Genomic DNA, 27,779 nt, shown 5'->3' with positions numbered 1-27,779 from the left:
TTTCCTTTTCTTTAATCCTAAACAGTTCCTCAACCTTTCTTTTTCTTTCATGATCTTAATGTGTTTTGAGATCTTTTTTTTTTTTTTTTTTTCGTTTTTTGGCCACATGTGGCTTGTGGGCTTTTAGTTCCCCCTCTGCAGGTTTAATCCTGCAGCCTTGGCAGTGAAAGCACCCAGTCCTAACCACTGGACCACCAGGGAATTCCCATGATCTTAACGTTTTCAAAAAGTAAAGCCAATAACTTTGCAGAATATTCTCAGTTTGGGTTTCTTTGGCGTTTCCTCATACCAGCTTCAGATTTCGTATTTTTGATTGTAATAGCATAGCAGTTATGTTGTGCCTTTCTCAGGGTATCATATCAGGAAGCACATAGTATTATTTTGCCTTTGTTATGAGTGACATTAATCTTGATAACTTAAATAAATTTGTATTTTTAGGTTAATTTACTATAAAGTTAATATTTTTTCCTCTTTGTAATTAATAAGTAACTTGTGGCAATTACTCTCAAACTGTGTATTTTCATGCTTGTCAAACTTTCATCCCTTCTTTTTAATATTCATTAGGCTGGATCCTCTGTCTTTTTTGACATGTCCCTATTTTAATAGTTTCGTACTTTCTGGTACAATGAAAAGTTCTAGACTTATTTTATGGTTTTCCTGCCCTACCCTGTTTATTTATACCTCTTCCTGTAAAATTATATACTGTGCATTATGTGTATACATGTCTGTATTTATATAAATGAGTTCAGACTCATTATCTCCAATTCCAATTCAATATCCTAACGATCAAAAAATATTTAAAATGTAGAATAGGTGGGACCTGATATTAATTGACCCTGATGCTGGGAAAGATAGAAGGTGGGAGGCGAAGGAGATGACAGATGAGATGGTTGGATGGCATCACCGACTCTATGGGCATGAGTTTGAGTAAGCTCCGGGAGTTGGTGATGGACAGGGAAGCCTGGTGTGCTGTCGTCCATGGAATCACAAAGAGTTGGATATGACTGAGCGACTGAACTGAGCTGAACTGATACTAATTGAATATAAGCGGAAGGGAGAGGAGGAATTCAAGGTGAATATACATTGTAAGTGCTAGCATGGCACTCCCAATTGCACAGTGTAAAATGTTTTATGTACCAACATTTTTTGTTGTGTGTGCCAAACCAGCTAATGAAGCCTAAGATTGCTTTACTTTTTTAAGCAGCTGTAGCACAGTGTTCCTGCATATTGATCTTGTAGTCAAAGAAGACTTGAGGTCTTTATGTTAACTGTTGTCAAGCAAGATCTGATACTGCTTTTCATATAAGCTTAATTTTTTGAAACTGTGTTGTATGTTTGCCTGTGAAATTTTATCTGATCATCAGATAAATTTCATTTGACCACCATTCCTCCCCTTTAAGCCCCTTTAACCCTGGTGTAGGTAATATATTAATTGTCCTACAAATCATCTGTTATACAAATGTTTTATAAAATGCTTTCTATATGCTTTGGTTGATCTCTGCAGATAAAGCAGATGGTTGAGAGTACAGCATGCTGTTGGTGGTGAGGGTGATAAACCTGAAATTGTGGCAGGAAATGGGGTCATTTCTTGCCATCGTATTTTATGTTATGAAATAAATAAGAGTCAGGTAATCAAGTGCTCAAAAAGCAGGGGGCCAAGATATAAGAAATGTGACTCGAGATTTACAAAAAGAAAGGAAATCTCTCTGACAGCTCTCGCATAGACTGAAAAGGATTATTAATCTGTCCATCCCATTCTTGGCCTTCTTTTCCTCTCACTGTAAACATTCTTCCTAGGTAATCTAACTCACTTCCATGGTGCTAAACTCTCCAACTACTTCTATAGCTGTTCTTTCTTCCACAATTGTAGAATTTTAACTGCTTTGTGTCCACTAAACTAAAGATAGCATTTCCTAGCCCTATTGCAATAGGTATGGGCATGTCATGGTTCTAGCATTGGGGAAGATGATTAAAAGTTACATATTCAACTTCCTCCTTGCTTAAGAGGAAATATCTGGCCTCAACCTTCCACTATTTTCTCTAAGCAGAGAGACTAGAGAAACCACAAGTTGAACATGAAACAGCTGCCATCAGCCAGGGCCCCTGAATAATTGCATGAGGAAGAGCCATCCACCAGCCTGAAATACTTGTCCTAGAATTTCATGTGAGTTAGAAATATTTTCCAATTGCTTGAGCCAATTACCTTTTTTTTGGTGCCTCTCCTGAGCACCCTTCTTGTGTATTCAAGTGTTCACTAGATATTTCTGCCTTAGTATCTCACAGATGTCTCAAGTCTAACGTATTTCTTTTCAAATTTACTTCTTTCTGGCGTCATTGCCATCCCAGATGACTTATCCATTACACGTCGAGTTCTTATCCGATACTTCCTTTTCCTTTTACCCACATAGAATCTGAACGACTTCTTGGTTCTGACTCCCTTAGCACTTGCCTCTCCAGCCCTTCTTCTCCTTACACTTTTCTGTTGCTTTGGATTGAGTCCCAGTCATCTAAGGTTAGGATTCATGCAGCAACCCTATACCTTCTTTTTCTATCTCTATTCTTGCTCCTCTCATATTCATACTAGGCTATGATTTTATTGAGCTGGTAAATACTATCTCAATAGTTTCATCTGAAAAATGCAGATACTCATAGTATCCTTATGGAGTTCTTATGATAATTAGTTGATACGGTAGCATTTAGCATTTAGCATGGTTCCTGAAATATATCAGTACTAAAAAAAGTTAGCCATTGTTAACATTATTATTAGCATTTCCATATCATAACTCTTTCCATATCATAACCTATCTCAATAGTTTCATCTGAAAAATGCAGATACTCATAGTATCCTTATGGAGTTCTTCTGATAATTAGTTGATATGGTAGCATTAAGCATTTACATGGTTCCTGAAATATATCAGTACTCAAAAAGTTAGCCATTGTTAACATTATTATTAGCATTTCCATATCATAACCCTTCTTAAAATTCCTTAAAGGATTATTATTCCTTTAATAATTAATCCTGTAATTCCTTAAAGGATTCCTTAAGAGAGTATTATTGCTTCTAGGATAAAATCACTCCCCTTAATGAGCCTGACTAATATTCTCTAATCTAGTCCCTATTAAACCCTCCAGATTTATTTCTTGTTATTCTCCCCTTCTAACCCTCTGCTTTATTCATATTGCAATACCTACAGTTCTTTAAGATGTCAAAGTCTACAATACATCTTATTTTTGTACATGTCGATTCCATTGCTTTAAACACACAACTTCCTTATCTTTACTGAACTCTTATTGACCATTCATCCTTCAAATCTCAGCTCATATATTACCCCACTAGGAACTTTTCGTTATGCTTTCTGGTCTAGTTTAAGTGTTATTCCATGTACATCCATAATGCTGTATGTTTTCCTTTATTGTAGCAACTAGGATAATGTTCTATAAACATTTATTAACATATAGTAGACGTGTTTTGCATGTTTGCCTGGCCCATCCTCTATCCTGACTTGGTGGGCTTCAGTGGTATTACATATATATATATAAATATTTTAATTTATATATTAACCCTATTTATCATTATCTGATTGAAAGATGCCCAAAGACAGGACTGAGTATATTTGTCATATCTAATGAAAATTTGGATTAAGAGACAAAACTATGGGTGGTTAATATCGGTGCTAGAATAGTAAAATATGAAAATTTAGGACCTTAGAAAGGAAAAAAGAAATAGATACAAAACCACAGACAGAAAACAGAAAAACAAGGATTTTAATAAGCAAAAAAAGAGGCATCTTCAAAGAGGAAAATAAATTTTTTGACAGCTCAAATCCAATATTCCAAAAAATATTTTTATGACTGTTTATGATAGGTTTGGAATTTATTACATCTTTGCTTTGTATTGCCATGCCTTTTTTTGTTCAGCTTAATTTTGTATTCTACATAAAGTTGCTTATTTCCAGAAAATTTATCAAATCCCTAAATGTTGTGAGCTATAAAGGCTGAATAGTCAGAGAATTAAATGTTATTTGAGGGACAGTCTACTGGAAATACATTGAATGAGTCATTAGAAGGCCAAGGTTCTAGACAAAATTCTGCCATTATTTAACTATATGATCTTGAGTAAATCAGTTGACTAGAGAGCCTCTCCTTTCAGTTATCTCATCTCTAAAGTAAAGATCATAATCTCTTTGCTGCTTACCTTGGAGTTGGAATCGTCAAATGTCCACTTGGAGAATGTTAAGAGTTTATAGACAACAAGCCCTTACTAATGTTCGGCAGTAGAAGAATACTGGGTAGGATTGACTGGAATGCTTTCTCAGTCCAAAGATATTACACTCCTAGTCACTAGTGTTGTTTACATAAGAAAGGATGCTGGGAAAGATTGAGGGCAGGAGGACAAGAGGGTGAAAGAGGATGAGTTGGTTGGATGGCATCATTGACTCAATGGACATGAGTCTGACCAAACTCCAGGAGATAGTGAAGGACAGGGAAGCCTGGCATGCTGCAGTCCATGATGTTGCAAAGACTCAGACCCAATTTAGCGACTGAACAACAACAACAAGAAAGCATACTTTCCATTGCCAGAGACATACAAATGTTTACATTTGGAACCTAAGAGAGATATATTACATTATTTATCTGCAGTATGGTAGCATATATTTATGTCTATTCACCTAGGTAGTATTTTTAGCAAAAGAAAAAGAATTGCAACCAAATATAAACGGATAAAAAATAAAACACTTACAAAAAATGATTCTTCCAATTATGTGCTAGAGTTATTAAGGGCACAGACTCTTAGTTTTCTCAACTGTAAAATGGGATTTATACTTAAACAAGCTAATAGGATTATAAAGAATTTAGTACAACTCCTGGAACAAAATAAGGGCCCACAGAATGGTACGTGTAGCAGTAAATGTTAGCTTTGATCTCTAATCTGGAATGAACTTTGGAGAGATTACTGATTAGAAGTGTGAGGCTGACCAGGTGCAGAAATGTGGTCCCAGGTGTAGAATTTCACAGCAAGTCATCCATCTCTTTGTATTAATGTAACAATTCAGATATGGAAGGATTTGGACCCTTGCATTTTGGTTTAATATTGGTCTTAATTCTTCTAAATGGCAGCCAATCAGATGGAATTCCTCTGCCCCTCATTTCCCAATAAAATTTTAGATATGCATGTGTGTGCACTCAATCATGTCTGACTCTTTACAACCCCATGGACTACAGCTCGCCTGGCTTCTCTGTCCTTCAGTATCTCCTGGAGTTTGTTCAAATTCATGCCCATTGAGTTGGTGATGCTGTCCAACCATCTCATCCTTGTTGCCCCCTTCTCCTTTCGCCCTCAGTCCTCCCCAGTATATCAGGGTCTTTTCCAGTGAGTTAGCTCTTCATATCAGGTAGCCAAAGTATTGGAGCTTCAGCTTCAGCATCAGTCTTTCCAATGAATATTCAGGGTTGATTTCCTTTAGGGTTGACTGGTTTGATCTCCTTGTTGTCCAAGGGACTTTCAAGAGTCTTCTCCGGCACCACAGTTGGAAAGCATTAATTCTTTGGTGCCCAACCTTCTTTATGGTCCAACTCTCACATCTGTACATGACTACTAGAAAATCCATAACCTTGACTAAACAGCCTTTTGTTGGCAAAATTATGTCTCTGCTTTTTAATACACCATCTAGGTTTGCCATAGCTTTCCTTCCAAGGAGCAAGTGTCTTTTAATTTTGTGGCTGCAGTCACTGTCTGCAGTGATTTTGGAGCCCAGGAAAATAAACTGTCACTGTTTCCACATTTTCCCCATCTCTTTGCTATGAAGTGATGAGACTGGATGCCATGACCTTAGCTTTTTGAATGTTGAGTTGTAAGCCAACTTCTTCACTCTCCTCTTTCCCCCTCAATCAAGAGGCTCTTTAGTTCCTCTTTGGTTTCTGCCATTAAAGTGGTATCATCTGCATATTTGAGGTTGTTGATGTTTCTCCAGGCAATCTTGATTCCATCTTGTGAGTCATCTAGCCTGACATTATGCATGATGTACTCTGCATAGAAGTTAAATAAACAAGGTGAAAATATACAGCCTTGACATACTCCTTTCCCAATTTGGAACCAGTCCGTTGTTCCATGTCCAGTTATAATTATCACAGTATTACAGATGACTATAGCTTTATATGACAACATAAAAGCAATGTATGGAAAAAGTGATGAAAATTATGCACAATGAACCCTACTTTATAGATAGTCATCATATCCAATGGACTGGTGACAGTAGTTCAGAAAGATAATTTTCACTTTCTTCATCTTTCTAGATGGTTGTTAAATTAGTTTTGACTATTGTTCTAAATATGTTTGTTTCCTAAAAGATATAAATATCAGGGGTATAAGAGTGCTGAGTATCTAGTTGTCTAAATGGAATAGCTGTCATCAAGAAAACAGCTCAAGTTTAATGTGGAAATAATAAAAATGAACTATGCATCCTAGAAATGTAGTGAACAGAGAGATTTTACCATAATAAGAATACCAAAACAATGTAATATTATATTTGTTTTCAGAAAACAAGGAAAAATATCTCCTTTATAATGAAACACTAAGCATACATCCTTGGGATTTTCCAATCATTATTGTTTTAAATGAAAACAAAATTTATTTATTTTTGGTCTTAGAACGTAAAACAAAAAAACAAAAAACACTCTAATTCACCCATAGAGTGCCAAGTCTGTTCTGAATGATACTGACGGGAATAGTGGCTGAGTGACAAAGAAGAGAGCCAAATTTAAGTTCAAATTCTCAAAGTTGGTCTGTGGATCTTCTGTATTTGAAATGCCGCTTGCTGATTTAATGTGTTTTAAAAGTTGTCATGTTTCTGAATTTGATGTACAATTTAAACTCTAACCTGTGTTAATGTTTAATTTTAATTACAGTATTTCTTTTTACATTAAGGACTGAATTAAAAAGAAAAGTGGGCTTTCCTGGTGACTCCTTCAGTAAAGAATCTGACTGCAATGCAGGAGACCCAGGTTCAATCCCTGGGTCAGGAAGATCCCCTGGAGAAGGGAATGGCAATCCACTCCAGTATTCTCACCTGGAGAATTCCACAGACAGAGGAGCCTGGCGGGCTACAGTCCATGGAGTTGCAAAGCCTTGGACATGACTGAGCAACTAACACTTTCACTTAAAAAGAAAAGCAGTGTGTTACAAAAGCATTATCTTTACATGATAGTTCCTTTGCCATTCTTTGAGTTTGAAATGCTCTGGCCTGTATGTACACTCTACTTTCAGAAACAGTATTACATTCGAGCTGTAGGTCTGTTTTAAGGCAGAAAAATACAACTCCTTAACCTAACCTAGGGCTTCCCAGATGGCGCAGTAGTGAAGAACCTGCCGCAGTTTGTTCCCTGAGTCAGGAAGATTTCCCTGGAGGAAGAAATGGCAACCCACTCCAGTATTCTTGCCTGGAAAATCCTATGGACAGAGAAGCCCGGCTGGCTACAGTCCATGGGGTCTCAAAGAGTTGGGCACAACTGAGCACCCCGGCATGCAACCTAATATATGCCAAATGCTTTCATTGACTTTTGAGTAAGAAGACTCATTTTGGGGTCCCTCCCCAGAATTCAAAGCCAGGTGAGCAAGTGACTATGAAAAAATCACTGAGTACACACAGGCGAGAGCACATTTAGAATTTATAAAGCAGACTCAAGTTTGAGATTTTAAAGTATATTAATTTTTTGAATAAATTAAGTAGGAATGTTTTTCCTTATTCTGACAATCCCACCTGAATTATGTACATCACAGATCACAGACATCAGCGATTCTCAAACTTTATTTTTTATAACAGTCCCCTGAGATGTGTACTGAAAGTTCACGTAGCCAATCTCCTCATCACCCAGGAGGTCTGGAGTGAGCTGGGGGATCTGGAGTTTCTATAGACATCAGGTGATTTTCATACAAGTGATTCAGCCATCATATTTGAGAAAAACTGAGAATTTTCAAGTAGTTTTGAGAGGAAAAACAGTTAATGTTGTACGTTATGCATCTCTAATTTCAATACACTTCTAGAAACATGTAGACACAGTATAGGATAGAAAAAATATTTTAATCAATTGGCAATATTAGGTTTGTTTGCCAGCCCCCAGATGTCTAGCTGCACGTTTGTAAATCACATCTCTCTTTGGGCATTGGTACTTCATTGTTAAGTGCAGGGTGAGGTGGTGTGTGGAGCCTGTTAATTCTAATGTGCCTTCCCGTCTTATAATGTGACTCTGTGCTTTGGCACGTCTGCTTTTCTTGGCTCCTGAGTTGGGTTTCACATGAGCATCAGGCCACTGCCTAGCAGCACTTGACAAGATCAGAGTGGAAATAGATGTTCTCAGTCTTGATAAATTTGGCCAGCATCGTTTTTGAGAGTTCACACTTGTCCCTCCTGCCTTTGGAAGAAAGAATTTGGTAGCATGAAAAACATGGTGGGCCTGGCAATTTTAATTTCTTTGCAGGAATATGGGAAATAAAAAGCCAAGTTATGGAATCTTTAAAGGGTAGTGTACCTTCAATTTCTTTGGTGAGCAAATGTGCTTGTGCCACAGAAAATGAGTTTTGTGTCACAATTTGCTATTCAAAAACATATGATTAGGACTTCCCCAGTGGTTCAGTGGCTGAGACTCCATGCTCCCAATGCAGAGGCTTGGGGTTCAATCCCTGGTCGGGAAACTAGATTCCACATGCCATAGCTAAGAGCTCACACACACAACTAAAGATCCAGCATGCTGCAACCAAGACCTGGTGCAGCCAAATAAATTAAAGAAATGTTTTAAAAAATATATGATTGATTCAGTAACATGGATACGATGTCATGTGACCTTCTGTTTCCTCTATTTCTAGACATTCCAAAAAATTGGGAGGGTACCCTTTAAAAAGACAAAAACCTCCAGAATGTGAAAATCATCTTGAGTGAATTAGCATGATAACTTCTATCCAACTCAAGCATCTGTCATAAGTTTCATGCTTCAATCACCTGAAAGAGGAAAATAAAGTCCTTTGATTTTTCGCCTTTCAACTCTGGAACAGAATAGAAAATCTCTGACTTTAAAATGGGTGATCTCCAAAAAAAAAAAGGGAAAAGTGAAAAGATAACTTAACATATTATTAACTCCTAGTATTTTTGGTTCTTCAAAAGTTTTCTTCCTCTCATTAAAATATGCGGTTGTGACATTTCCAAGAAGTGGTGGCATCTGGTGTTAAGGACAAAATAGTGGGAATTTACCACAAGCAGCCTGATTCTCACACCTGTTCTGTCTGAAGAAGAAAGTTTCCTGAGGCCACTTGTGGAGTCAGCAGTTGTCTAATGTGACATAGACCTGTAAATATTTGTTACTTTTCAACAGTGCTATGATTTGTGATTCATAGGTAATAGCAAATAATTAGATAGCACTAACTTAGATTTTGGGCTTCCCGGGTGGCGCTGGTGGTAAAGAACCCACCTCCCAATGCAGGAGATCCCTGGGTAGGAAGGTCCCCTGGAGGAGGTCATGGCAACCCACTCCAGTATTCTTGCCTGGAGAATCCCATGGACAGAGGAGCCTGGCGGGCTACAGTTCATCGGGTCACAAAGAATTGGACACAACTGAAGTGACTGATGGAGAAGGCAATGGCAACCCACTCCAGTACTCTTGCCTGGAAAATCCCATGGACAGAGGAGCCTGGTAGCCTGCAGTCCGTGGGGTCGCAAAGAGTTGGGCACAACAGAGCGACTTCACTTTCACTGTTCACTTTCATGCATTGGATAAGGAAATGACAACCCACTCCAGTGTTCTTGCCTAGAGAATCCCAGGGATGGCAGCGCCTAGTGGGCTGCCATCTATGGGGTCGCACAGAGTTGGACACGACTGAAGTGACTTAGCAGCAGCAGCAGAAGCTACTGGGCATGTACTCTCGCAACTTAGATTTTAAGTACTCTGTGTGTGTGTGTGTGTATTCATATAACTGTCATGATAACTGTCATTAATTATCTCCATCTTAGAGATAAGAAACTGAGCCGTGGAGAAATTACATCTCTTGCCCAAGGTTTCATGGCTGGTAAGTCAAAGATCCCAGACAGCTGGATCCAGAGTTTATATACTTAACTAGCACACAACACTACCTCTCAACTTCAAATGTGTTTTCCTACTGTGTGTTCATCCTGGGAGGCTGTGCAAGTCCATCTATGTTGGCATTACTGAAAAAATTCCTGTGCTTTCTTTAATTTATTGCCAATAAATTAGAAGCCAATCTAAACCGAAAGCAAAATACCCCCAGCAGCTCCATCTGGCAATATAAAAAGGAAGTGAGCTGTCCCTCTAGCTAGATGCAGCCCACAGACATGCTTAGTTTGGTCTGTGGTTTTGGCCTGGACAGTGTTTTACATTTTAATTAGTTCCCAAAATAAACACAATGAAATTGAAAAGCCTTGTACACAAATCTGAATTTCTGCCCTCTCTTAGAAAATTGGATCCTCAACATTGGGTTTGAATCTCTAACTTCTCAGAGTTCTCATCATCTTCATCTCCCAGAAATCGGGGCTCAGGGTCGCTCACCACTGGTCACATCACTTCATTTATGTGCTTTACCTGCCTGGGCCCTGTATACATTTAATTTTGTCATGCTTGAAACAACACTGTTTTCCAGGAGCGGAAATAAAATAATTAATGACGCTTATAAAAGGGAATTTCAGAAAGGTGGCTTTTAGATTAGATGGGTATTTATTCCTCAGAATTAAAGGATTAGTGCTGAGCTTTATTCTGAGCAAAAGAATTTAGGGTCAGATTAAAATCTTGGGACACATAATTTTGTCCTTTCTCTACTCTTCTATGTACCTTCAAGCAAGTTCCTCAACTTTCACGTAGAATATAGCATGTTTTCCAAATTCTAGGTACCATTCACACCATAAAATGGTGAAAAATATTTTCATGCTATGTTTGGAGTTGGTGATAGACAGGGAAGCCTGGTGTGCTACAGTCCATGGTTTCTCAGAGTCAGACATGACTGAGCTACTGAACTGAACTGATGCTTGATGTATATTATTCCAAAGAAGATCAAAATGTTACCTAAATGAAGAGAAGAAAGATTCCATAGCAATATCACAATCCCTTTCTTTCCAAGGAGAAATCACTGATTTTTTTTAATACACAGGATCTATCAAACAGTAATGATAAGAATAGACACTAATTTGGTAAAGTCTGCTGGATGAGAAATAAATGAATGTTTTTCTCTAATGTGCTGCTGATATTTTTATCACGATTAAAAATGTGTTCACCAAGAACCCTCCCATATAGAATTCTACAAACGAATCTGCTTGGACCTCATCTGTAAAATATTTACCATTATCTGTGATACATACAAACTCTTTTAGGCTTTGTTTTGTCTGTACTGGCAGGATTTGTGCAGCCATACACCGGGACCTCCAGTTATTTAGCTAGTAGTTCATCCATACATTTGTTTGAAAGATATTTACCAAGTGCCTAGTACATGCCATGTTCTCAGCTTCCTTATTGTAATTTATAGCCCAGACATGATTCAAACAATGAAGGATATTCAGTTGTTATGAAGGTGGAGGATGCTTAATGTATCCATTGTTATAATTTGTGTTTTGAGTGGGATTACTGAGATGACTGAACAAGTATTTCCTTACATCTGAGTTCCAAAATTAGTAGCAAAGTACCAAACATCTTGGATCTATGTCATCCTCTGTTTGTGAGTCAAGCTAGGAGAACTGTTTCCAAAGCAGTTTGGCATCTCTACATTGTCAGTCGGCTGGCATTGTGGGGGAAGAGATGTTGAAAGTTTAATCTTTATTATAATTTCTGAAAAATTGCCAGTTTGTTTTTCTGGCCTATCACTCCTTAAAGTCTGTCTCAGAGCCTTAGGCATTCTGTTGTGTTCCATTTGTCAAATCCTTCAGCCCATGTAGCGCACTTTGTTTCCATTTTTTCCAACTTTACTCTTACTTGGTCACATTAGAGAAATATATTGGTGTCAAATGTACCAAGCCTTCCTATATTCATTATATAGCTGATGTCGTTGAAGAAAGTTCGAGACGGTCTTCAGTGATCTTGTCTTAGACTAAAAAGGTATATAATCTATGATTCTGTTTTGATCCCTTAAGGTTCCAGAATTTCCATTCAGACAGACATTTTCAGCAATCGTTTATAAGCCTGCATCTCTTCCTTCCCAATGTTAAACCACAGTTAACAGCATCCTGATCACTTATGTACTGAACCCCTACAACAGGTTCCATTTGAGACTACAGCCAGAAGCCCGTTAATACCCTAATGAAGGCAATTTGTATCAACTAAGTCACAATGAAGACACAAAAGGGAAAAGGTTAACCCTGCCAAATGGGTGTCTTATTGAATTAAATGAAAACTGCAGCTCACTCTTCCCTCAGAATCCTGGGTGAAATTCAGAGACACAAGCTACAGCGGCCTGAAGTATTTTTGGATTTTGTTTTCTTTTCATTCTACATCTTTAGTGCATGCTCATTTGAAAGCTCCTCTACTTTCATTTCACTGTCAAGAAGTTTTCTTTCTGATTTTGAATACAGGAGAATAGAATGATTGAAGAGTGTGTGTGTGTGTGTGTGTGTTAGGGGGTGGCTGGAGTCCCAAAGAAAGGAAATTAAGACAGAGCTTAAAGGTCTCTTTTCATCAACTCTTCAGCCATAGAACACATGTTCTATTGGATACTTTCCAAATTCCCAGACTGTGCTATTCATCTGAAAGTTTCAGCTCCATCAAAGTCTGTCTTGTTGGAATTCTTATAATTTGAAATATATTTTTGGGGGAAGATTTATTTTCCTTCCTATGAGAAAAAAGTACAAGTAATGTCCAGGAGATCATTATCACCGTCAACATTCATGAGCATGGTGGATAAGAACCTCATTCCAGGTCTTAGAAATACAAGAAAATGAAAGAGGGTACAGCAGTTTCCCTTAAAAAAAGAAAAACACTAGGAGCTTTACAGTTAATTTGAAAAATTGGTCTTTTGCATGTAAATATGCAACAGTTAGAACTGGACCTGGAACAACAGACTGGTTCCAAATAGGAAAAGGAGTACATCAAGGCTGTTTATTGTCACTCTGCTTATTTAACTTATATGCAGAGTACCTCATGAGAAACGCTGGGCTGGAGGAAGCACAAGCTGGAATCAGGATTGCCGGGAGAAATATCAATAACCTCAGATATGCAGATGACACCACCCTTATGGCAGAAAGTGAAGAAGAGCTAAAGAACCTCTTGATGAGAGTGAAAGAGAAGAGTGAAAAAGTTGGCATAAAACTCAGCATTCAGAAAACGAAGATCATGGCATCTGGTCCCATTACTTCATTACTTCATGGCAAATAGATGGGGAAACAGTGGAAACAGTGACAGACTTTATTTTTGGGGGCTCCAAAATCACTGCAGATGGTGACTGCAGCCATGAAATTAAAAGACGCTTACTCCTTATAAGAAAAGTTATGACCAACCTAGACAGCATATTAAAAAGCAAAGATATTACTTTGCCAACAAAGTCCATCTAGTCAAAGCTATGGTTTTTCCAGTAGTCATGTGTGGATGTGAGAGTTGGACTATAAAGAAGACTGAGCACGGAAAATTGCTTTTTAACTGTGGTGTTGGAGAAGACTCTTGAGAGTCTCTTGGACTGCAAGGAGATCCAACCAGTCCATCCTAAAGGAAATCAGTCCTGAATATTCATTGGAAGGACTGATGCTGAAGCTGAAACTCCAATCCTTTGGCCACCTGATGCAAAGAACTGACTCAATTGAAAAGACCCTGATGCTGGGAAAGATAGAAGGTGGGAGGAGAAGGGGACGATAGAGGATGAGATGGTTGGATGGCATCACTGACTTGATGCCCTTGGACATGAGTTTGAGCAAGTGCTGGGAGTTTGTGATGGACAGGGAAGGCTGTTGTGCTGCAGTCATGGGGTTGCAAAGAGTCGGCCATGACTGAGTAACTGAACTGAACTGATGCAGATAATTTAAGATATATTAAGTGGTATAGACAGTAATGATATGGAGAGAGTGAAATGGGGAGCTCACATGGCGAGTTCCATGGAGAAATATTAATGATTTAAATTTGCTCAGGGTTAATGCTGTGTGGGTAGAAGGCAATGGAAACCCACTCCAGTACTCTTGCCTGGAAAATCCCATGGATGGAGGAGCCTGGTAGGCTGCAGTCCATGGGGTTGCAAAGAGTTGGGCACGACTGAGCCACTTCATTTTCACTTTTCACTTTCATGCATTGGAGAAGGAAATGGCAACCCACTCCAGTGTTCTTGCCTGGAGAATCTCAGGGACGGCGGAGCCTGGTGGGCTGCCGTCTATGGGGTTGCACAGAGTCGGACACGACTGAAACGACTTAGCAGCAGCAGCAGCAGCAATGCTGTGTGGTGCTGGAGAAGACTCCTGAGAGTCCCTTGGATAGTTAAGGAGATCAAACCAGTCTATCTTAAGGGAAATCAACCCTGAACACTCATTGGAAAGACTGATGCTGAAGCTGAAGCTCCAGTATTTTGGTCATCTTATGTGAACAGCTGACTTACTGGAAAACTCCCTGACGCTAGCAAAGATTGAGGGCAGAAGGAGAAAAGGGCATCAGAGGATGATATGACTGGATGGCATCACTGATGCAATAGACATGAACTTGGGCAAACTTCAGGAGATGGTGAGGGGCAGGGAGGCCTGGCATGCTGCAGTCTATGGGGTCACAAAGAGTTGGACATGACTGGGTGACTGAACAACAACAATGCTCTGTGACTTAATATTAACCAGAAGAATGATGACTACCAGAAATCATTGAAGAAAAAACTTGAGGCAGAAAACACGTTTAATTTATTTCCTCCCAGTTTCTCTACTTCTGATCTATTTCTTTATCTAGATTACCTGGGCTCAATCCTCATACCTGAGGCTCTTCACATTGCCCCAACTAGTTATTCTAGGAAAAGGGTCAGTAAATATTTTTTTCTGTAAAAAGAGTCAGATAGTACATAGCTGAGGCTTTGTAAGCCACGCAGTTTTTGTCACAACTACTCAGTTACACAGTTGTAACATAACAGCAGCCACAGATAATATGTAAAAATTGAACATTGTAATATTTCAATAAAACTTTACAAATGATAAAATTACGCTAAAGAATGCTAACGTTCATGTAATTTTTCTGCATCATGAAATAGTATTCCCTGGTGGCTCAGAGGGTAAAGTGTCTGCCTGCAATGAGGGAGACCTGGGTTTGATCCCTGGGTGGGGAAGATACCCTGGAGAAGTAAATGGCAACCCATGCCAGTACTCTTGCCTGGAGAATCCCATGGACAGAGAAGCCTGGTAGGCTACAGTCCATGGAGTCGCAAAGAGTCGGACACGACTGAGCCAACGTAGCACACACACACACACTTAGCACAGAGAATTATTTATTTGTTGGATTCTCATGCTAGTTCAACTGTAAGCATATCAAGGCAAGGATCAGGTTGTTTTGTTTTGTTTTGTTTTTGTTGCTAAGTCATGACCAGCTCTGTGCAGTTGTGTTGACTGTAGCCCACCAGCTTCCTCTGTCCATGGAGTTTCCTAGGCAAGAATATTACAGTGGGTTGCTGTTTCCTTCTCAGGGGTCAGGTCTGATCGTTTATATCACCACTTCCTAGCATATAGCAGGTGCTCAGGTAATAGTAATTGACTTAAAGATAAAATCTGGCTAGTCAGATGTTTAGTGAAAGAAGAAGATACATGATTGGTGACAAATTTGATTTATAGTGTGAGGACAAAGGCCAAAGATGATTTTTTTAAAATACTTTTTGGGCCATACTGAATGCCATGTGGGATCTCAGTTCCTCAACCAGGAGTTGAATTCATGCCCCTTGAATTGGAAGTGCAGAATCTTAATCATTGGACTTTCAGGGATGTCCTAAGGTGACTCTTATTTTTAAATGTTTAAATAGTTGGTAACTAGGAGACTGATAAAAAGAAGCCAAGGAGATTCTTTTGTGGCAAATATGACAAATTTGGTTTTATTTTTCTTGAGCTGAAATGTTTCTTATCAGAAGTTAGAGAAACAAATTGAATTTAAAAAATGAGTCTAAGGTTAATATATATATATATGTTATATATATGTATAATATATATGTATTATGTTTATATATATATTATGTTGTCATTATCATATTAGACCATCTGTGAATCCAAGAGATTTGATGAGATTTCTGAGGTAGACATTGCTTTAAACAGTAACCCCTAGGCCAGATGTGCAATGGGATAACCTGGTGAAAGTGAAAGTCGCTCAGTCATGTCCGACTCTTTGTCACCCCATGGACTGTACAGTCTGTGGAATTCTCCAGGCCAGAATACTGGAGTGGGTAGCCTTATCCCTTCTCCAGGGGATCTTCCCACGCACCTGGAGAGCTGGTGAAAATGCACATTCTTCTGCCCCTACTCCCTGAGACTCTGGTTTGGTTGGCCTGGGTTGGAGCCCAGGAATCTTTATTTTGACAGGCACCTTCTGATGATTCTGATGGAAAATCTCACATCCTCACCTTGAGAAGTTACTGGATACTGGGAGAAGGAAAAGGTTGAAGAAATTACTTCGTGAGTGTTTTGGGAGACTGGAGAAAGATGTATACTCAGTGAAGGGGAGAGGAATAGACGGCTGCAATTTGGAAATGCTTTGCTACTATCTGCAGAAAACAGAAAAACCAGAGTTAGAGTTTACCAGTTACTTTATCTGTCTTCAAAATGACTACTTCTGATTTATGGTCTGAATTTTAAAATAGCTTCATGTCACAGACCTCATAAACAGCTTACTATAAGGACTGAGAAGATATCTGGGAACTCATGTTAATTTTCAACCTGTGATGAGTTAGAATTCTACTGCTCTAAATATCACACTGTTTTCTTCCTCTTACCAAATGCTTTTGAAATAACAAAATCAATTATATATTCAGATTTAACATCCTTTTTTAAAGCAAATTATGTAAAAAGTCTTTATAGATATAAGCATTGTTTTTCACTATATGATACATCCTTTGGTGATGACTCATCCTTATGTGTAGAACTCAAAGAATCTGTCATTCACTGGGTAAATTACTGTTGAGAAGTTTGCTTTTATTGCTAACTCTGGAAATGAATAAAACCTTGCGAATATTTTCCTTAAGCCGTCTAAATTCCATTTTTACTAGAGCCACCGCTAGCTCTATAAAGGAAACAAGCCAACTGAAATTTTGATGGTAAAATATGAAATAATTATTTGTTAAATTCTTTACTTAATTCAGTAAATTAAAAATAAATAAATATTAACCAACATGTGCTAGAGTTAAATTTGCCAACTGCTTCATTACAATAAATAATATTAAGCATGAAAGCTATCATTGCCTGCTATGTGTGGAAATAAAGACTAACCAAATGAGAACAAGCAAAGATTATTTATTCAGAGCTTGTTATAGCAAAGGAGTCGGCTACCAATACTTGTGTCTGGCAGAGACTCAAAGACAAGCAGAGGAGCCAGAAAGATTTATACTGAATAAAAGGGAAGACTTAGGTGTGCTCTGATGGAAGACTGTTGGTATAGGAAAGCTGTAGATGGGTTAAGAAGAATAGGAAATCCTATACAATTGGTTGTGCTGTGCTTAGTTGCTTAGTCATGTTCGACTCTTTGCAACCCCATGGACTGTAGCCCACCAGACTCCTCTGTCCATGAGGATTCTCCAGGCAAGAATACTAGACGGGATTGCCATGCCCTCCTCCAGAGGATCTTCCCAACCCAGGGATCAAACCCAGGTCTCCCACAATGCAGGCAGATTCTTTACCATCTAAGTCACCAGTGAGGCCCAAGAATACTGGAGTGGGTAGCCTATCCCTTCTCCAGGGAAACTTGCTGAACCAGGGATCCACCTGGGGTCCCCTGTATTGCAGGTGGATTCTTCACCCTCTGGGCTACCCAGGAAGCCCATGTGATTGTTCAGGGGTGCCCATTTGCTTTTTCTAGTTGGCCCTAAGTTGGCAACCGGGATAACAGGGAAGCTATCAGTTATGAATCAAGTTCTTGCCATTTAGGGCTGTTTTAGAGATTGTTTTTTGACTCCCTGGGACAGTTGATTGCTGGTTCCTACAAGTCTGACTTTCCTGGAGAAGGGAATGGCTACCCTCTCCAGTATGCTTACCTGGGAAATCCCATGGACTGAAGAGTCTGGTGGGTTACTGTGCATGGAATGGCAAAATAGTCAGACACGACTTAGCAGCTCAACAACAAATAACAACAAACAAGGTTGACTTACAGATACCAGGACTGGTTACTGTAGCTAAGAGCTTGGTTTCCTGAGCTGGTTGTTTCAGATTGTGTGTCAGAGTTCCATTTATATGGCCTGTTGTACATTCAATCTGACACACACAATAATATCTATGGTTTTTAAGGACAAAATCATAGTAAAGTTGGATAGATCTCCAAAACTTATTCTAGAGCAACAAAACAAATTCAAGACTGATACGTTATTATTTATATTACATAAAAAGAAAAGAAATAAAATCCTACGTAACCACAGCTATTGGTGAGTGCGTGCTCAGTCATGTCTGACTTTGCAGCCCCATGCATGGTAGCCTGCCAGGCTCCTCTGTCCATGAAAATTTCCAGCCAACAATAGTGGAGTGGGTTGCCATTTCCTCCTCCAGAGGATCTTCCTGACTCAGGGATTGAACCCGTATCTCCTGTGTCTCCTGCATTGGCAGGCAGATTCTTTACAACTGGCACCACCCGAGAAGCCGAAACAAAACGATAGATGTTTAGTAAACAATTTTAGCAAATACTAGATGTGAAGGTATATGTTCATCAAAAATCCTGGAATGTTATAAAACATCAGGTGATGGAAATCTGAAGAGAATCACTGAGAGACAGGAATTCTACAGTTTATTCCTAGACGCCAGGGATGGCGGACAAGGGAGGAGCTGTTTGTGGAGATGCCCACATGTGTGCGAGGAACAGCCTGTACATGTGCGTGGGACCCTGAGGTGGGAAGAGAATGGGTGTGGGTCATTCTGCCTTGAACTAGGGATTCTAGGGAGGAATTCTAAGAAGTTGCAATTCTGAATTTTTATTTATAAATTCTAAACATACCTTCTTGATGTCCATGAAAGTATACTGAGAAGAACAAAAATGTCTTTTTTTTTTTTTAATGTATTGTGAGTCTTAAGCTTTCTAGTGACATTTCATTGAACTCCATACATTTAACTGAGAAACTGCAAATACTGAGTCTGAATCACAGCAAATAGTAAGAGAATTTGATTTATTCAACTCGAGAATAGAGAAGGGCTAATTTCATTCTTACAGTATTTGTGGTCATTGGGTGTGTAATAAGAGGCTCTTCTCTGGTATAAAGATGCATCTCGATGGATGTAGAATTTGTACTTAAAGTGTCTAATAATCCTTTGAAGAAGACTAAATTATAAAACTCATAAGAATGCATCTATTGATGAGTTTTGTAAATAAAATACTTGTTTTCAGTCATATAAAACAAGTTGCAAGTTGCTAAGTTGGAAAAGAGCTTTTCCACTCTACCCCCAAAGATAAAAGAGGTGAGTCACTAGTTTCCACTGTATTATACAGTCATCACAATATAGTCACAAAAACTCTCAGTGCTCATACACAATTCTTTTTTAGCTAAATCTTGTGTACTTCTTCACTTTGGCTGACACTTCACTTTTGGCTGACTACTAAAATTAAAGCGTAAGTGTTAAGTGTGTGTTTTATACAAATATGCCTTGAAAAGTGGTCTTCTCTATTTTTTCCTCCACAGAAATAAACTGAGTCCATTTAGTGCAATGAACAGGTACTAGTGTTTAATGTGAGCCATATATAATTTTTAAAAATTTAACCAGCCTAATTAAAATAAGTTTAAAAAGGTGAAATTAATTTTAATAATGTATTTTATTCATCCTACTGTATCCTAGATGTTATCATTTCAACATGTAATGAATGAAAAAAATCATTGAGATATTTTACATTCTTTTTTTCTGGAGGAAGGAGGAGGAAGTTGCATATGGTTCCTTCAAAGCAGTAAGAATATTTTTTCAGAAGTAAAAAGTAAGCATTAGTTATAATTAAATGCTCAAAGCAAAAAGGAACTGTATAAACTTTGGTTTCCTACCAGCATCTTGGGTGTCTCCAAAAAAACATGAAGTGCTTAAGGACAGGAACTTTTCTTATTCATCTCATTATCATTATCAGCAACTTTTTAAAAACTTGGCCCTCAGGTAGAATTTCATCATTTCACTTAACTTCAGAGGATCATAGCCAAGTCTTCAAACTAAAACACTTGGTTAAATACTTCATAATGAAAATTTTTATTGAAAGAAATACTTTGTATGCAACTGTATCTCTAGTTCATATATTATTTTTATAATTTCTTTTTCTCTTTCCCTTTCTTTTCAGCTAGTGTATCACTTAAATTCTGGAAAGGATTGAATTCCCCAAAGTGAAAAACTGTTAGGTGCTCAATGTGTCCAACTTTTTGCAACCCCATGAATTATGGCTTGCCAGGCTGTTCTGTCGATGGGATTTTCCAGGTGAGAATATAGGAGTGGGTAGCCATTCCCTTGAGGGGATCTTCCCAACCCAGGGATCAAACCCAGGTCTACACTGTAGGCAGATTCTTTACTATTGGAGCCACCAGGGCAGCCACAAGGAGAAATCAAATCCACAGTGTCTCAAGGAATCAAATGGCTTAAGTTTCAAGGACAAATGAAGTATGTATTAATATTTCACATTTAAAGGAAAACTTTCTTTCTGTAACTCTAACTTATCAGATATTACCTTAATATAAAAACAATTTTACTGAGTATGACCCTGAGTCATCTTTAAATATGTTACATTTTTTTCCTGATATTAAAAATATTCTTCATATGATAAAATATCTACTGAAGAAAGTAATAATCACATACAATTTCACTGTCCAGATACTTTACATATTTTATTGTATTTTTCTGATGTTTTTTTTAAGGCTATAAATGTATACAACTTTTATATAAATTATTGTATCACACATATATCCTTATGCCTCATTTATCATATCATAAGCATTTTGTATTTATAAATGTTATTTGAAAATAAGATCTTATTGACTGCATAAGATCCCTAAGTTATTTGCAATGAAGTGAAAATATGATATGCACATTTTAATTTAAATAGAAGAAAACATTGACAATTATTGGTAGAAAGTCAGTCTCCACAACTCTCCCCTCATTCTATATATATCCAGGGGCTTAATTATTGCTGGTGCAGAGGTTTCGGAGGCATTGCTAAGATCAAACAGGAAGACAGGAAAATAGATTTTGTGTTTAAGTCCTGAAAAGAAAGAGAAGAGAAGATGGAATGAGGCCAGTAAAAGGCAGAAATAATTTGAAGTGGATTTCTGTCTCTTCATTCGTTCTCCTGTCAGTCATCCTTGATGGTTTAGATGATCAGTAGATTTCTATTCAACTCAGAAATGTTCAAGGTGAGTGTCATTTTTTTATGAAAGTTGATGATAATTCTTGATACTGATGGCTCCAGATTAAGTTGACATGAGGTAAAATAAATAGTTTGAGTAGATGCAGGGACTGGGGACAAAGAATCATGAGAAGGTAGACTCCTGGGAATTTGAAGATATGCTAAGAAGGGTTTGGCCATATAGTAGATGGGATCATTGTCTTTGGTCCCAGGAATTTCTCTTTGGAATGGATATATTTATCTCTTTTTTGACCATTTAAAAATATTTACTTCAAACTTTATTTCTTTTTTATTTTTAAGAAAAATAAAATATTTTAATATCAAAGTTGATATTATACTCTAAGTTTATTCTTTCTTTTTAATGTTATACCACAATAATTCCTGAGGTCATTGAAATACTCTATGCAGACATTAAACATCTTAAATATTCCATCTTATTAGTGTTTCATAATTTAATTAATATTTCCCTTCTTTGTACAAGATTGTTTTCTGTTTTTTTAATGAAAGTAACTCTTATGAATTAATTCAAAGTTAGCAGTATTCCTTTATTATACACTCCTATAAGTACAATTACCATGTCAAAGTATCTGTTTTTAAAACTCTTGAAGTATGGTAAAATGAATATATTTCTCTGATTTTCTTCTATCTTCTCATTCTCTCTCACACCCTCTTTGTATTACTGTCTCTTATATCCATCATCTTTGAGTTTTCTATTTTAGTTGTTTTTTTGTACTCTTTTCTTCTTGTACCAGTACTTTCAAAACTTGAAAAAAACCTTCCTCTGGATGTTTTTGGTCCATACCTGTCTGGTCAAAAACTTTTAACGTGACCAGTTTCTGACTATAACATGATAACTTTGTTTCCTTCCTGGCCTTACAGCATATAGCACATCCACTTAAACAAATTAAAAATAGACAAACAATGGTTTCCAGACCTTGTGTCTATATTATCATTTTAATTCAGTTTTGTCATTTGTATCTACCATGTCCCCTAAAGTTATAATGATGTTCAAGTAGAAAATTCTTCTCGGGTTATAGCACTTTGTAGGGAGATGGGAAGAAAATGAAAGAATTTCAGTATCATTGGACGAATCAGTTCCACAATCAGTATACTTAGTCTCAACTTTACATTTTGTTTAGAAAATGAAATTTCAGGGTTTATTGTTCAGTGCTTATGTTGAAGAGTTGGACAGAAATTAGAAAGTGTCTCTTATACAAACACTAACAGAATATAAAATAACTTGCTTTGAGAAATGGTTGCATGTTCAATTTATTCTTCCTTGGTGATTGTTGACTCCTGCAAACCATGTTGTAAGAAGCAATTGTATACAGAGTGGTCTGGGATAAGAGACTATTGTGCAGGCTCAGGTTACTTCATATTCTTTTCAAAAGCTGCGGTCTGTCTTATCAACATGCTTTCTAACCACCATGAACAGTGACTTTTTCTATGCATCCTTTTAAAGATACTTATAGTTACTTGGAAATTTGCTGTAAGGGAGTTGCTGGTGTGAATTACCAATAAAGAATATACTTTTGCCTTCTTCTAGAAAAAAAGGAAAAACATAGCAAAGAGGAAAACTTACCATAATCTTTATTTCCAGCTATTTTCTCTGGCTATTTCTATTTTACCAGACTATGTTAAACATATTTATTGAATGGTTACTAGGATCAGACACTGTGCTAGAAGCTAGAAATAAATAAGACAAATAGCCTCCTTATGGTAAAAATCACAGGAGTTGTGTTTATAATATTTGCCTGGTGACTGGGTGTGACCAGCTCAGCATTTAATTTTTTTAAAACTGCATTTTCATTGCTGTTCATGCCAGCTACCAGTGATCAAATCACTCATAATACGATGTGACTTGGTGGAGTGTTTATCTATTTTCTTGGGCAGTCTGCAAAGAACATATGAAAGAAATCTTTTAGAAAACTCATCCGCTCTGTACTACCTTAATGAACTTGTCTTCAATATGTAGACCAAAAAAAAGTTTTCAGCCTTTTTTAATTTTGTAAAAATATGCTACAAAATAAGTAGTTCTGTCTGAGAATATAAGCATCACATTAAAAAAAATAGCAACACAGAATAAAGGGTGTTATATGGTGGTTTTTTGATAATAAATGTAAGGGTTTACTGTATGAGATAAAAGGATATATTGATGAGATGTAAGACTTACATGATTATGCTGTGATACAGGAACAAAGTCCTAAGCACTTGAGTAAGAATCTTATTCTCTTGTAAGTGACTTCAGTGCTATGAAATCCTGAGGTATGAACTAAGCTCCGTGCACAGAAAAAAATGAGTAGAATCTACCTTCTCATATCCACTCTGAGCCCAAGTTATTCAATCAATTATGTTTCCTACACTGATGTAGGATGTTAGTCTGTTAGTCATAGCCAGTTGGTCTTTTGGTTATGTCATACCTTACTTCTAAATAGTTCTAAGAAATAATTGATCAAATTGTCTGGAGAGAAGAGGTGCACTTCAGTTTTTGATTTGGACATTTATGCCAAGTACGGAGAAGGCAATGGCACCCCACTCCAGTACTTTTGCCTGGAGAATCCCATGGATGGAGAAGCCTGGTAGGCTGCAGTCCATAGAGTCGCTAAGAGTCAGACACGACTGAGCGACTTCACTTTCACTTTTCACTTGCATGCACTGGAAAAGGAAATGGCAACCCACTCCAGTGTTCTTGCCTGGAGAATCCCAGGGACAGGGGAGCCTGGTGGGCTGCCATCTATGGGGTCTCACAGAGTCGGACACGACTGAAGCGACTTAGCAGCAGCAGCAGCCAAGTAACGAAAACCACAGGCTTCCCTGGTGTCTCAGTCACTAAAGAATCTGCCTACAATGCAAGAGACCTCAGTTCCATCCCTGGATTGGGAAGATCCTCTGCAGAAGGAAATGGCAACCCACTCCAGTCTTCTTGCCAGGGAAATCCCATGGACAGAAGAGCTTGGTGGGCTACAGTCTATGGGGTCACAAAGTGTTGGACACAGCTGAGCGATTAAACCACAATGAACAACAAAGAACATATTCTAGCACCTACTGGGTTAAATTTACTTATAGATGCAATCCACATGGTAGCAGAGGACGTCTGTACTTAGTCTCTCAGTCGTGTTTGACTCGTTGTGACCCCATGGATTGTAGCCTGCCAGGCTCCTTTGTCCATGGGGATTCTCCAGGCAAGAATACCAGAGTGGGTTGCCATGCCCTCCTCCAGGGGTTCTTACCAACCCAGGGATCGAACCCAGGTCTCTCTCATTGCAGGCAGATTCTTTACTGTGTGAGCCACCAGGGAAGCCCTTTAGACTTCTTAAAGAAGCACTTAAGATTCAGAAACTCTCCCCTACTCCAACAGTCTTTTAAAGTATTTAGAGAAAATAGACAATTCTAGCAAAAAGAAGTCTCATGTGTTTTTTTCATATAGGCTTTGCATTTATCTTCTTGTTTTAGTAACTTCTTTAAATATGACACCTTATTTTTACACCACATATTATATTTTGTCAACCTACTTTTACATATCATCTAATAGGCTCCTCAGGACAACCTCATGAGAGAGACAGGTCAATGTTTCCCAAAATTTGCACAGCAAGTAGTTTATTAATAGAGTAAGAATTGGAGCCTTGGCTCTAAATTTGAGGTTCCTGAAATAGTTATACAGGCTAGAACTTTAGTTTGTTTTAATTCTATACATTTCTCCTAGAAAAGCAAGGTAAATAAAGGAAGAACTGATAAGCTGTGGGGAATGTACCACTAAAATATAGTACGTAACATTTTCTTTCCCAATGTAACAAACCAAACTCTTTAAGTCCCTTAAAATAGCCCAAAATAACAGAATCAAGGCTTAAAAATAGCTGAGGAAGGATTATAATGGACCATAGAAAACCCCTGGCTCAAAAACTATATAAAGGCTTTCCTCAGGAGTGCCTGAGGTGATGCCCAGAAACTTCCGAAGAAGGCAAATATAAGTCCTTGATCAACTCCTTCTCAAACTGACTCATTGAAAATGATTTCTCAAAAATTTATGAACTATTTCCTGTTGTTGTCCTATTAGCTCAGTTTAGTCACTCAGTCGTGTCTGACTCTTTGCAACCCCATGAATCGCAGCATGCCAGGCCTCCCTGTCCATCACCAACTCCCGGAGTTCACTGAGACTCACATCCATCGAGTCAGTGATGCCACCCAGCCATCTCATCCTCTGTCGTCCCCTTTCCTTCTGCCCCCAATCCCTCCGAGCATCAGGGTCTTTTCCAATGAGTCAACTCTTTGCATGAGGTGGCCAAAGTACTGAAGTTTCAGCTTTAGCATCATTCTTTCCAAAGAAATCCCAGGGCTGATGTCCTTCAGAATGGACTGGTTGGATCTCCTTGCAGTCCAAGGGACTCTCAAGAGTCTTCTCCAACACCACAGTTCAAAAGCATCAATTCTTCGGCACTCAGCCTTCTTCACAGTCCAACTCTCACATCCATACACGACCACAGGAAAAACCATAGCCTTGACTAGATGGACCTTTGTTGGCAAAGTAATGTCTCTGCTTTTGAATATGCTATCTAGGTTGGTCATAACTTTCCTTCCAAGGAGTAAGCGTCTTTTAATTTCATGGCTGCAGTCACCATCTGCAGTGATTTTGGAGCCCCCAAAATAAAGTCTGACACTGTTTCCACTGTTTCCCCATCTATTTCCCATGAAGGGATGGGACCGGATGCCATGATCTTCGTTTTCTGAATGTTGAGCTTTAAGCCAACTTTTTAACTCTCCACCTTACTTTCATCAACAGGCTTTTGAGTTCCTCTTCACTTTCTGCCATAAGGGTGGTGTCATCTGCATATCTGAGGTGATTGATATTTCTCCCGGAATTCTTGATTCCAGCTTGTGTTTCTTCCAGCCCAGCGTTTCTCATGATGTACTCTGCATATAAGTTAAATAAGCAGGGTGCCAATATACAGCCTTGATGTACTCCTTTTCCTATTTGGAACCAGTCTGTTGTTCCATGTCCAGTTCTAACTGTTGCTTCCTGACCTGCATACAGATTTCTCAAGAGGCAGATCAGGTGGTCTGGTATTCCCATCTCTTTCAGAATTTTCCACAGTTTATTGGATCCACACAGTCAAAGGCTTTGGCATAGTCAATAAAGCAGAAATAGATGTTTTTCTGAAACTCTTGCTTTTACGAGGATCCAGCGGATGTTGGCAATTGGATCTCTGGTTCCTCTGCCTTTTCTAAAACCAGCTTGACCATCAGGAAGTTCACGGTTCATGTATTGCTGACTCCTGGCTTGGAGAATTTTGAGCATTACTTTACTAGCATGTGGGATGAGTGCAATTGTGTGGTAGTTTGAGCATTCTTTGGCATTGCCTTTCTTTGGGATTGGAATGAAAACTGACCTTTTCCAGTCCTGTGGCCACTGCTGAGTTTTCCAAATTGGCTGGCATATTGAGTGCAGCACTTTCACAGCATCATCTTTCAGGATTTGAAATAGCTCAACTGGAGTTCCATCACCTCCACTAGCTTTGTTAGTAGTGATGCTTTCTCAGGCCCACTTGACTTCACATTCCAGGATGTCTGGCTCTAGGTCAGTGATCACACCATCGTGATTATCTGGGTCATGAAGATCTTTTTTGGATAGTTTTTTGTCTATTCTTGCCACCTTTTCTTAATATCTTCTGCTTCTGTTAGGTCCATACCATTTCTATCCTTTATCGAGCCCATCTTTGCATGAAATGTTCCCTTGGTATCTCTAATTTTCTTGAAGAGATCTCTAGTCTTTCCCATTCTGTTGTTTTCCTCTCTTTCTTTGCATTGATCCCTGAAGAAGGCTTTCTTATCTCTTCTTGCTATTCTTTGGAACTCTGCATTCAGATGCTTATATCTTTCCTTTTCTCCTTTGCTTTTCACTTCTCTTCTTTTCAGCCATGACATTAAAAGACGCTTACTCCTTGGAAGGAAAGTTATGACCAACCTAGATAGCATATTCAAAAGCAGAGACATTACTTTGCCAACAAAGATTCGTCTAGTCAAGGCTATGGTTTTTCCTGTGGTCATGTATGGATGTGAGAGTTGGATTGTGAAGAAGGCTGAGCGCCGAAGAATTGATGCTTTTGAACTGTGGTGTTGGAGAAGACTCTTGAGAGTCCCTTGGACTGCAAGGAGATCCAACCAGTCCATTCTGAAGGACATCAGCCCTGGGATTTCTTTGGAAAGAATGATGCTAAAGCTGAAACTTCAGTACTTTGGCCACCTCATGTGAAGAGTTGACTCATTGGAAAAGACTCTGATGCTGGGAGGGATTGGGGGCAAGAGGA

General features: G+C 38.4%; 1 long non-coding RNA gene across 4 annotated transcripts in view; it reads left to right on the top strand.

The window, feature by feature from the left end:
- Positions 1 to 6,925: 6,925 nt before the first annotated feature.
- LOC147366276 (uncharacterized) overlaps positions 6,926 to 27,779 on the top strand; it is a 60,268-nt gene continuing 39,414 nt past the window's right edge. For 2 of the 4 annotated variants that reach the window (XR_015132469.1, XR_015132466.1), the window contains exons 1-4: positions 7,470 to 7,606; positions 9,999 to 10,054; positions 16,497 to 16,589; positions 20,422 to 20,555. This is a non-coding gene — a long non-coding RNA (uncharacterized LOC147366276). Of the gene's footprint in view, positions 7,607 to 9,998; positions 10,055 to 16,496; positions 16,590 to 20,421; positions 20,556 to 27,779 lie in introns of all 4 variants that reach the window. The other 2 variants (XR_015132468.1, XR_015132467.1) reach the window with 1 other exon arrangement.

This window comes from Bos grunniens, chromosome 9, assembly GCF_055505025.1.
Source record: "Bos grunniens cultivar Pamir isolate PY7600 chromosome 9, Bosgru_T2T1.0, whole genome shotgun sequence".
Lineage (NCBI taxonomy): Eukaryota > Metazoa > Chordata > Mammalia > Artiodactyla > Bovidae > Bos > Bos grunniens.
This window is presented reverse-complemented; position numbering and strand designations above follow the sequence as displayed.